The sequence below is a fragment of the Neofelis nebulosa genome, chromosome 5 (assembly GCF_028018385.1).
Source record: "Neofelis nebulosa isolate mNeoNeb1 chromosome 5, mNeoNeb1.pri, whole genome shotgun sequence".
NCBI lineage: Eukaryota > Metazoa > Chordata > Mammalia > Carnivora > Felidae > Neofelis > Neofelis nebulosa.
In genome coordinates this window covers 43238497-43251443 of record NC_080786.1, presented here as the reverse complement: position 1 = coordinate 43251443, position 12947 = coordinate 43238497, and the positions used below count along the sequence as shown (strand labels likewise).

The 12947-nt window shown below is 33.4% G+C and overlaps 1 pseudogene; it reads left to right on the top strand.

The window, feature by feature from the left end:
• LOC131513098 (transmembrane protein 258-like) overlaps window positions 1-12947 on the top strand; it is a 264845-nt pseudogene that overhangs the window by 169380 nt on the left and 82518 nt on the right.

Genomic DNA, 12947 nt, shown 5'->3' with positions numbered 1-12947 from the left:
TTGAACCAAAGTCCTTATGAAGATTATTTGTCACTAATATTATGAAGTCATGACTTGCTTTGGTTAGTCCTTACTGACTACAGTGATATTTATGGTGCTCTTTATGACATCAAAGTAATTCCACCAATCTCAATAAAAATATATCATTAAAAGTATATATGATATAAATGTATATTCCAAAATAATAACCACAAGGTAAGTGAATACCCAAGTATATACCCAACTGAAGAAAGAATTGATACCTCCTACAAGCTCTTTTCCATTATGTCTCCATTTCTCCCACTTACATGGAACGAGTTTTAATTTTGTATGCATCATTCATTTGCTTTTTTTAGTGGTGTAGCCATATATAAATGTATTCCTAAAGTTGCTATTGCTTAGCTTTTTCCTTTTTGAACACTTAAAATGGATCATACTGTATTTCTTGTCTGCGACCTGCTTTCCTCGCACAATATTTATTGATAATACACAGCTGTTGAGTATTCTGTTGTATGCATCTACTTCCCATTCATTTATCCATTCTAGTTTCTAGCCTTTTTGCTACTGTGAACAACGTGGCTAAGAATGTCTTCTGATGTGCCAGCTCTCTAGGATATATACTTGAGAGTTATAGATTATTAAATTATAGAGTATGGAATTGCCAAGTTATAGATTATGTGCCAGTTGAACTTTATTTAAGTGAAGGTATTATCTAGTCATATCAGTTTCCATTTTTATCACTTTCATTTCTGCAAATTCTTGCCAACATTTAGTATTGTCAGACTTTACTTTTTTTTTAATCTAGCAAGTATAAAATTGACTTTAATTTGCATTTCCTTTAACTAAGGTGGTTAAACGTCTCTTAATAGGTTTGTTGACTGTTTTTATTCTGTACATTTCTATCATGACTTTGACAGGCAGAGCCTAGGATGACCTTTAGCGATCCTTGTCTCCTGGTTTTTGTGCCCTTGTATAATATCCTCTAAATGAGTGAGGGCTAGACCTCGTGATTTGCTTGTAACAAATAAAATGTGGCAAAAGCTAACGGGATGTCAATTCTGAGATTAGGTTCCAGGGATTCTGTGGCTTCGGTCTTGCTTGCTCTCTCTCATTCTTTTGCTCTCTCTTACGCTGAGTGAAGTCAGGAGCTGTGTTGGGAGCTACCCAAGGAGAGTCCCGCATGTTAAGGAACTGAGGGAGGCCCCTAGTTAACAGCTGCAACGAATTGAGGCCCTCAGTCCAACAGACTGCCAAGAACTGAATCTTGTCAACAACCAAAAACCGTGGCAGTGAGCATGCAAGGAGTTCCTCCCCTCGCAGAGCCTTCAGATGAAACTGTGGTTCCACCTGACATTTGGTTGCAGCCTCATGAGAGGCCTGGGTGAGAGGCCCTGAGCCACACCTCACCAGGATCCTGACCCACAGAAACAGTGAGATGATAAATGTTTGTTGTTTGGTAACTGCTGAGTTTTAGGGTAATATTGTTATGCAGCAAAGCTAACACAATGACTGGGACTGACATTTTCTTATGGCTCATGGGATTTTTTTTTAACGTTTATTCATTTTTGAGAGACAGAGAGACAGAGTGCTAGTAGGGAGAGGGGCAGAGAGAGAAGGAGACACAGAATCCAAAGCAGGCTCCAGGCTCTGAGCTGTCAGCACAGAGCTTGATGCAGGGCTTGAACCCCTGAACAATGAGATCATGACCTGGCTGAAGTCAGAAACTCAGCTGACTGAGCCACGCAGCTGCCCCCATAGGAATTCTTTATATATTCTGAATATAATCATTGTCAATTCTATATGTTGCGTTAAGTTTCTATAAAATTCTAAATTCTTTTTTCTGTTGTGTCTTTTTTTTTTTTTTTTTTAATTTTTTTTCAACGTTTTTTATTTATTTTTGGGACAGAGAGAGACAGAGCATGAACAGGGGAGGGGCAGAGAGAGAGGGAGACACAGAATCGGAAACAGGCTCCAGGCTCCGAGCCATCAGCCCAGAGCCTGACGCGGGGCTCGAACTCACGGACCGCGAGATCGTGACCTGGCTGAAGTCGGACGCTTAACCGACTGCGCCACCCAGGTGCCCCTGTTGTGTCTTTTGAAGAAAGATTTCTGATATAAGTCTGTTGTTCTGTCTGGATCTATATATCCTTTTTATCCTTTATACTTTTGGGATAATAAGAAATCCTTTCCTAACTTGAAGTCTTGAAGATCCTCTTCTATATTCTCTTTTTAAAACTGTATAGATTTTCATTTAATATTTAAGTTCTTTAGTTCATTTGAAATTGATTTTCATGTATTATGTGATATAGGAAACATTTTAATTGTTCTTCCATTTGGGAAACTTCCACCCCTCTCTTATTGAATAGGTCATCCTTCCTCCTAATCTGCAGTTTCATATTTATCCTTTTTTATACAGGCACAGGCTTATTTTGAGTCCTATATTCTGTTCCTTGCTTTTTTTTTCCTGTTTCTGTGTCAACATCACAGAGTTTCAATTAGTATAATAACTTTATAGTAGGTCTTGATAGCTATTGGGGCAACTCCCCCTATCTAGTACTTCAGGAATGCTTTGACTAAACCTATCTCTTTGCAGGGTGCCTGGGTGGCTCAGTCAGTTAAGCATCCAACTTCAGCTCAGGTCATGATCTTGTGGTTTGTGGGTTCAAGCCCCGCATGGGGCTCTGTGCTGACAGCTCAGAGCCTGGAGACTGCTTTGGATTTGTGTCTTCCTCTCTATCTCTGCCCCTCCCCCCCCCCCACTCTCTCTCTCTCTCTCTCTTAAAAATAAACATTAAAAAAATTAAACCTATCTCTTTGCTTAATCATATACAATTAACAGCAACTTGTCAGATTACATAAACAAAACATTTTTTGTGTGATTTTTATTGAAATGCCACTGACTCAATCAACTTGGAGAAAATTAAAATATTTGTGATATTAAGAACTCTTGCTCATGAATATAATATAGCTCTGCATTTATTTAAGTTTTTTTCTTCAGAAAAGGCACATTTTTCTATAAATCATGCATAATTCTGAAGTATACTTTCTAACCACTTCTTGCTGCATGGGACGTAAGTAGCTTTTGCACATCCAGCAACTTTTCTAAACTCTTTAACTTAATCTAACAGTTTATCTGTAGAGTCTTGATTTTCAGACAATCATTACATCTCTTAATAATGGCAGTTTTGTTTCTTTCAATGTTTGTAATTTGATTTTGTATTGTGTTATTGCGTTTATATTAAGTATAGCGATGAATAGAAATAGAGATAACAGCTATTCTTGACTTCTTCCTGATTTCTGAAAAGAAACTTTTTTTTTTAATATTTCACTACTAGGTATGATGTTTACTATAGGGTTTGAAGTTACTTTGTTACATTAAGTTGGTAGGTACTTTTATATAAAGCTTATTAAGAATTATCATAAATAGTTGTTGAATTCTATCAATTTTTTTAAGACTGTATTGAGATAACCATATGCGTTTTTGTCTTTAATATATAATTCCTTTGAATTGAATTAATACCTTATGTAATGTATACATTTAATCTTATCTTTACCTGTATCAAGACTTATTTGCATTGTGTTGAACAGGAATCATTTGCATTATTATGGATAGCAAACACCTAATAGCCATCAGCCCTATATAAGTTAAATTTCTACAGAGAAAAAATAATGTAAAGATAATCAAACACGCACACCATCATGAGATTGGACAATAAATGTCCAGCATCCTATTGAAAGGACACTTAGTAGTCACTTTGGTATATTAAAAGTAATCCACAATTCCTTGTGGCAGTCACTAACCGCCTTGTCATCATAAATAATCTCTCTCTCAAAAAGGCTTGTCCCATTTAGGTTTGCAGTGATTATTCACATAAATGCAGCCCGAGTAATAATAAACCGTGTAGGCCTCTTTGAGTTGCATCGCAAATATTGGGGCAACTATTAAAGCTGCAGAATTAACATCTGGAAGTTTTCTGGAAGTTTTCATAAGACATCTCAGATTGGACAAAATCTCTCTCGACTAGATTTCACTTATCGTATCTAGAAACTTAAGGGAATTTCTTTTATTGAAGTTCCCCCAATTTTCCAAGACTCCTAGCTTCATAGAAGCTGGCCTTTTTTACTACCTATAAGACTGGGAACCCATTAGGCAGGAACCTTGTCAGTACTCCTGGGACTTCAGTGGCTTGTTGTAACTGACTAAATGAGAATCAGTCTCAAATATTCCATTGAAGGTAAGGTTTTGGTTGGGTAATTAATTTGTGCAATTATTGCCTGATAAAAAGGAGGACAGATTCTACTTGAAACTATGCAAATGACTCTATTGCCATAAAAAGAAAGGACACCAGTAAGAGTTGCTGAATCTGGGATTTCACTGAGAAGCAGACATCACTTTTAAATGTTTGATTTTAGTTTATGAAAGCATCTATTTAATTAAGAGTTAGAACTAGTTTAAGAAGAGAAAGGAGGGGGCGCCTGGGTGGCGCAGTCAGTTAAGCGTCCGACTTCAGCCAGGTCACGATCTCGCGGTCCGTGAGTTTGAGCCCCGCGTCAGGCTCTGGGCTGATGGCTCGGAGCCTGGAGCCTGTTTCCGATTCTGTGTCTCCCTCTCTCTCTGCCCCTCCCCCGTTCATGCTCTGTCTCTCTCTGTCCCAAAAATAAATTAAAAACGTTGAAAAAAAATTTTTTAAGAAAGGAGTTCCTCATATAGTCATAAAAAAAGAGCACTAAAATAACATTGACAATATTCTAAGCAAATAACGATGACAAAGTTTTTCTAATCAGTTCAATGAGTGCTACTTAATTAATTCTTATCTGCTGAATTTGGGTCTGTTATCTGGTTTCACGAATACTTTTACCTCTGTACGAAAAAGAGTTGTGGAAGTCTTGACTCTGTCTAATGCTCTGATCTGAAAGTTATTTAAAAAATGTCATCTGAGGAGCTTGAAACTAAAAGTTTATCCTTTCAGGTGTCAATTATTTATAGTATCTTGTATGGTCCTTTCCAAGAGGCTCTCAGACTGCCCCCCTTTTTTCCCCTTTATTCAAGTTTTTATTTAAATTCCAGTTAGTTAACATACAGTGTAGCATTAGTTTCAGGTGAGAATTTAGTGATTCATCACTTACATACAACACTGAGTACTCATCACAAGTGCCCTCAATACTCATCACCCATTTAACCTATCCCCCAACTCCTCTTCCAGCAACCCTCAGCTTGTTCTCTATAGTTAAGAGTCTGTTTTCTGGTTTGCCTGTCTTTTTCCCCCTATGTCCATCTGTTTTGTTTCTTAAATAACACATATGAGTGAAATCATATGGTATTTGTCTTTCTCTGACTGACTTCTTTTGTGTAGCATAGTAACTCTCTAGCCCCATCCATGTTATCGTAAATGGCAAGATTTCATTCTTTTTTGTGGGTGAATAGTATTCCTTTATATATATATATATATATATATATATATATATATATATATATATATATATATATATATACCATTTCTTTATCCATTCACCAGTCAATGCACATTTGGGCTCTTTCTATAATTTGTCTGCTGTACATATCAGATTGGTAAAGCTGCTATAAACATTGGGTTCCTGTGTCTTCTCAAATCGATATTTTTGTACCCTTTGGCTAAATACCTAGTAGTGCTTGCTGGATTGTAGGGTAGTTCTATTTTTAACTTTTTGAGGAAATTCTATACTGTTGTCCAGAGTGGCTTCACCAGTTTGCATTCCCACTAACATGTGTAAGAGGGTTCCCCTTTATCCACATCCTTGCCAACATCTGTAGTTTCCTGTGTTGTTAATTTTAGCCATTCTGACAGGTATGATATGATATTTCATTGTAGTTTTGATTTGTATTTCCCTGATGATGAGTGATGTTGAGCATCTTTTCATGTGTCTTTTAGCCATCTGTATGTCTTCTTTGGAAAAGTGTCTGCTCGTGTCTTCTGCCCATTTTTTAACTGAATTATTTGGGTTTTTTTTGGGGGGGGAGTGTTATTAAGTGTGATAAGTTCTTTGTAGGTTTTGAATACTAACCCTTTATCAGATATGTCATTTTGAAATATCTTCTCCATTCTGAAGGTTGCCTTTTAGTTTTATTGATTGTTTCCTTCACTTTTCAAAAGATTTTTACCTTGACAAAGTCCCAATAGTTCATTTTTGCTTTTGGTTCTTTTGCCTCTGGAGACATACCTAGTAAGAAGTTGCTATGACTGATGTCAAAGAGGTTACTGCCTGTGTTCTCCTCTAGTATTCTAATGGTTTCCTGTCTCATATTTACGTCTTTCATCCATTTTGAGTTTATTTTTGTGTACGGTTTAAGAAAGTGGTCCAGTTTTATTCTTTTGCATGTTGCTGTCCAGTTTTCCAACACCATTTGTTGAAGAGACTGTCAGACTGTCCTTTTGGAAGACATAAATTCAGGTCTTTAATTTACAGAAGAGTCTTCAGGCAGCGTTGAAGAATATCAAAAACTGTGGATGTAAACATTTAATGACTGTGGTTCTTTTATAACTACAACTAGTAATAGGATAGAGGAAAGTAATATCCTCTAATTGGGTATAATAAATGTCCATTTCATAACGAGTTTTGTCTGTCTTTCCTCTGAAGATAAAAACATAATGGTCAGAAAGAGCATTGAGAAAGAACCTGTGCTTTCTTGTACAGCATGAAAACTTAACCTAAGAGTGTCCCTTTTGATTTAATAAGTCTTCCCATGTAGCTTTTACATTGTGTATCTAATTAAGAAATGTGGTCTAAATTTAGGTTTGATCTTGGGAAAGCAAGTGAAAGTTATAGGGTATATGAGCATTTGATTAAGCTGGATAGGATCATAAGTATCAGAACAACAACACTTAGTTATTGATATAATCAATGTGACAAAACACCTAAAAATTAATATAGAAGGAGGGAACACTGCTATAAGGAATCTTAGCTCTTTCATCAAAAAGTAAACTTTCTTGTTAATGGTCAAGGACATAATAAAGATAATATATAAAATTCATAAAATGTTTCTCATAAGATACAAAGTCTCTGCTATGTGTATTGCATAGAAGGGAAAGAATAATATTTCATATTTAAGGTAAGAGTCATCAAACATTTTCTGTAAGTGGCAAGATAGTGAATATTGTAGGATTTGCAGACCCTGTAGTCTCTCTTGCAGCTACCCAACTCTGTTGTTATAGCATGAAAGCATTCATAGACAATGTAAATGAATGAGTTTGTATTCAAATAAAACTTTATTTACAAAACAGGTCACTGGCCAGATATGGCCCATGGTACATCATTTTCTAACCTTTGTTTTAGGTGAAGGCATTAATCAGAAAACTAAGAAGGCAAGTTTTCAAAATAAGATGTGAATTATAGTACATTCCATAGCTTCTTTTCACTCTCAAGTATTATAAAATATAAATCAATAAATTCATACCTCAAAGATACAAACTTTCTGTGGCATGTAAAAATAAGAAGCAAAAGTATTTAAAAATAGATTTGTTTTGATCAGTTTTTCAGTATTCTATCTCATTTAGAGAATATCTATATGTGCAAGAAGTACCTATTAATTTGTTCAATTTAACATTAATCAGTGTTTTAGAGGTTATATTTAAGTTAACACTCTAAAATTACTATTGACATATAAAGTTCATTAGCATAATTATTTAATTTAATTAAATACAAACATTTTTTATAATTTTTATATCATGTAGGAGTGTTGTCAGTTTATTGATCTATAAAACTGTATGAGTTTAGAATTTCCACATTAAATTATCTATACGATAAAAACCCAAGTAAAACAAAATGTAAGTTTGTACAATATTTGGCACTGATAAATCAGGGGAAAATATAGCTATTTTTTTATTTATTATTTTTTAAAGAGGTCAAAGAGCTAGCTAGCTCTCTTTCTTTTTTTAATGTTTATTTATTTTTGAGAGAGAAAAGAGTGGGAGACAGAGAGGGGCAGAGAGAAAGGGAGACACAGAATCTGAAGCAGGCTCCAGGCTCTGGGCTGTCAGTGCAGAGCCCAACTCAGAGATCGAACTCAGGAACCGTGAGATTGTGACCTGCACTGAAGCTGGACACTTAACCAACTAGCCACCCAGGTGCCCCATATAACTATTTATTTTTAAATGAAATTTTAAACTAGTCTCATTTCCAAAATGTTTCTGTGCTGACAATTTCTGTAAGAAGGATTTTTTTTTTAAGTCCAACTTCTTTAAATCATTAGAAGTTTAATTCTCTTATTTTCTGGGAATTTTAGAAATATTTTATTTATAAAAAGGCTTATTTATCTCTATAAACAAATCCCAACAATTATTTTAATTTAAGAAATAAGTAATATAATTCTTTGAAAGCTTCCAGAAGTAGAAAAACAATGACATGTAAAAGCATTTAAGCATAGACAAAGAGGCACATAGAATACCATAATTCATCAGTTATACAACTTCAGCTACAGGTCAAAAGTAAGTACGAATATAAAGACACATTATTCCACACATCAAAATGCTATTATTCCTAATGAGTACATAACTTTTAAATTAATTTGAACTCAAAATATAAAATTAATCAAAAAGACTAACAAATTGGATTTTCCCTTCTTTGATCTAACACAGAAAATAGATGTTTATCATCATTGAACAGTAATCACCAAATGGTTAGATCAGAGGTTGGCAAATCAGTCTGTGGGCCAAATTCACTAATTGCCTATTTTGAAAGACCCACAGAATAGATTTACATTTTTAAGTGGTTGAAAAAAATCAAAATAATATTTTTGACACATGAGAATTATAAGAAACTAAAATTGTAGTGCCTGTACATAAAGTTTTACTTAACCCAGTCATGCTTATTCATTTACATAATGTCTGTGGTTGCTTTTACAGTACAATGTCAGGGTTGAGTAGTTGCAAAATAGGCTATATTATTCTCAAAACAAAAAGTATTTACCATCTAGCCTTTTGCACAATTAGTTTACTGACACTTTTATAAAACTATAGAATAAGTCATTGCCACTACCAGAGGAGAATAACTTACCAGTTTATGCAAATCAGAAACAAAACCACGACAAATTCAATGCAGGAATAGAACACAAAAACAAACAGTTAAACATTTCAGTGCCACTAGGGATTCACTCTGAAAGTCAAGAAACAAACATGTTCTATGGCATAAATAGCCTATGAAGTTCACTTTTCTGGTAAATTCTGGTAAGTTCACTTTTCTCTGTTAGGTAAATTCCTTGGGTGTCTCTGTAGATGACCTCCACACTGTTAGATGATAATTTTTAAAAAATAGAATGGATATAAATATGTTTCAAAAATTTTATTGAACTCAACCAGTAAGACATAAAAAACAATTCCCTAAAAGATCATTTTACATTTAAATTCCATGAGATTGATCTATAGCTACCTGTGTGTGTGTGCGTGTGTGTGTGAAATCTTTATCAGATTTAGATAATAATGTTATAATTGGTTCATGAAAATTCAGAAGTTTTCCTTTGTGCTCTTAATTCAAAATTAATATTTGTATTAACATTAACAATATTAGTATTACCTAGTCTTTAAAGGTTGTAGAATTCCCCACATGAAACTATTTGGGCTTGGTGCCTTTAATGTAAAAAGTGCTTTAATAACTTTTTTCATTAATGCCCGTGGAAATTGGTCTATTTAAGCTTTCTATTTCTACTGTGGTCAATTTTATGGAATTCCATTTTATAGAAAAATATCCATTATTTCATTTTGAGTTTCAAATTTTTCAATTATTTCAAATTTATTTGCACTGAGTTATAGACATTAATCTACATAAATTAATTAGTACGTATATGTATATACATAACACACATACATGTGTATGTGTGTGTATGTGTATATATATATGTATATGTATATATATACATATATATATACACCTGTTCTGTTTCAAAGATTATTTTCCACTTGTTACTCTTACTCTGTGTATTTGTACTTGCTCTCATCTTTTAAAAATTAGGTTAGCTACTGACTTGTTTATTTTGTTAGATATTTTCAAAAACCATCATTGTTATTTCTATCCTTTTCCTGATTTCTCCCTCGTGAATCTCTGTTTTTATCTTTATAGTTTGTGCTTTTGTGTTTTATTTTGCATATCTTTGTGTTCTTCTTCAAAACTTGAGTTAGAAAACATTATTATATCATTTTTATTGGCACATTTATGTAAGGTTGTGGATTTTCTTCAGATCACTACTTTAAAAAATTTTTTTATTAAATTTATTTATTTTTGAGAGACAGAGAAAGACAGAGCATGAGCAGGGGAGGGGCAGAGAGAGAGGGAGACACAGAATCAGAAGCAGGCTCCAGGCTCCGAGCTGTTAGCACAGAGTATGACATGGGGCTCGATCCCACGAACTCTGAGATGACCTGAGCCAAAGTTGGACACTTAACTGACTGAGCCACCCAGGCACCGTGATCACTACTTTTATTATATCATAGATTTTGATATGTAGCATTTCCATTATATGGAAATTATATGTGATCTGTATGTATACATATATGTATTCCATTATATGTGTTCTAGGAAGTCTGTAATTTCAGGGTTTTTTTTTTTTCTTTTTTATCCAAGAGTTGGTTCATGGAGAGTTTGTTTTTGTTTTTTAATGTGATTTCTATTTTGTTACCTTGTAAGGAAAGAATCTAATTTGTATTATTTCTATTTTATGGAGATCTCAGAAGTCATGAAGCAGAGAATGCAAACCATGGTCACTATGCCATATCTGAATTCCTGATTCACAGAATTCAGGAGCACAATAAAAGTTATTTTACACTTTTAATGTTAATGGAGTGGTTTGTTACTCCATAAAAGGTAATTGAAACATGGTAGAATGTCAAAAGTTGTTACTTTCTGATTTCAAATAGTAAAAGAAATTCATCATTGCATGTGACACTGTAGATCATAAAATCCAATCAACCTTTTGGAATTTCTTTTAAACAAAATTGTCAATCATTTTTATTCAGATCCTATTTAGACATCTCCAGTTACTGGGAGTTTACTGATTATAAGACTTTTTAAAATCAACTTAGAATTATTTTTTTTTCCCTGGCTTTAGCTAGTAGGATATGATATAAAAGAAAAGAAAAGCAGAGAGACTGAGAACTCACCTGTTGGTACAGACCAGAACAAGACCCAGTTTTTCTAAAAGATATAGTGTATATAATTGTTTCTCTGGTTTAATTTTTCTGATCCTTAATAGTGACAGAGTAGGAATAACAGCTTTTATAATTCTTGCTTTTATCTTCTGTTCTCTATGAAACAAAGAAAATTTTTAAACAGTACTTTTTTTAGTAGTAAATTTATTATATATCTGGTAGTCAAACATAGCAGGTCAGAGATGATTGATGTTTTTCACTGTTACAGAAGAATTTTTTGACAGGAAAATATATTAGAACTTATATGATGACTGTTCTTTTGCTTTTAATGAAGTACAAAAGTGCCATCTGCTACTATTTTATGTGCCCATGGCTGGCTACTGACCTCAATGTCCAGAATATAAAATCTGTGAGCCATAGTTGTGCCTCTATGGAATTTATCATTTATTCAGTATGAAGCTGTCTTTCCCTTTGCCATCTGACCTCAGGGTAAGAAACCGTTTTCAAATGTCCATCATTTAAAAATCTTGGTTGTTGTTGTGTTGTGGGCTGTTATAGCTCCAAATATCCTGAAGGCTTTGGGATCAGTCCCTGATTTCATTTCAATTCTTCATTTCTACATCATTTATAACAATGATTAGAATGTACCTGCAAAGAGTTTGTGAACTTAAGGTCTTTGGAATCACTCTCAAATTCTCCTGAAATGGACCCAAACATGACGATTAAATTAGATCTGATTCTATGGACTGTGATGAATCTTTGTTTTGCCAGAATTCTAATGCTATCCTGGATCAGAGATTTCTGTGAATCTGTTTTCTTTGAGGACTGACCAAAACTGAAATGACATCTTGGGCTTGGAAGCATTCAACTTGTATCATTTGATGTGGATAAATACATTTCGAAGAATACATATTTTAAAAATGTAATGGTTAATACCATTGTTATTTAACAATTTATTGCTGGTTTTGTCAGTGTAGAAAGAAAGGAAACAGAAATAAGAATGTAATCATTGGGAAGGTGAAAAAAAATTTTTGCACATTTTATCTAGAAAATCCAAAAGAAACTGAAATCTCTTAAAGTAAATAAGTTGAGTTTTAAAACTTTTCTTTTTAAAACTTTAAAAAAATATGCTATTTTTTTATTTTGTAATTTACCTTACATGCATAGGAATATGATCAAAAGGAAACATAAGAATTTAACATTGGTTTTCTCTGAGTTTTATATTATTGCAATTTTTCCCTCAAGGTTTTCTACATTTTCAAAAAAATTTTAGTAGGCATATATTTTATAATTTGAATATTTCAAATCATTAAAAATAGTCTCAAGATTTACTGAAATATGTTTAAAATTTTGGAAAAATTGATTACAATTAGTGAATAAAGTTGTGACCATCTTCTAAATACTATGACTGATGATTCATATATCCATATGATTTTAAGAATTAGAAATGACTGTTCCCCTTACCTCAGTTCTGTATTATTTTGAAGCAAATCTCAGGTATCATATTACTGCAGCCTCAAATATTTCAGAATACGTTTCTAGAGTGTAAGGAATCTTTTTAAAAATAAAACCACAAAACCACAATATCATCATAGCTGAAAATTTAATAATAATTTCTTAATATTGAGTATCTAGTCAGTATTCAAATTAACTAATTATCTAATAATTTTCTTTAATATTTGAGTCAAAATTCAAATAAAGTACATACATTTCAGTATTTGATATGACTCTTCACTCTCTTTTAGTCTATAGGCTTCTCAATCTTTTTTTTTTGGACTCGAATTTTATTTACTACACAAACTGGGTCTTTTATTTTTAGACTTTTCCATGATCTGGGTTGATTGAATTTTGCTC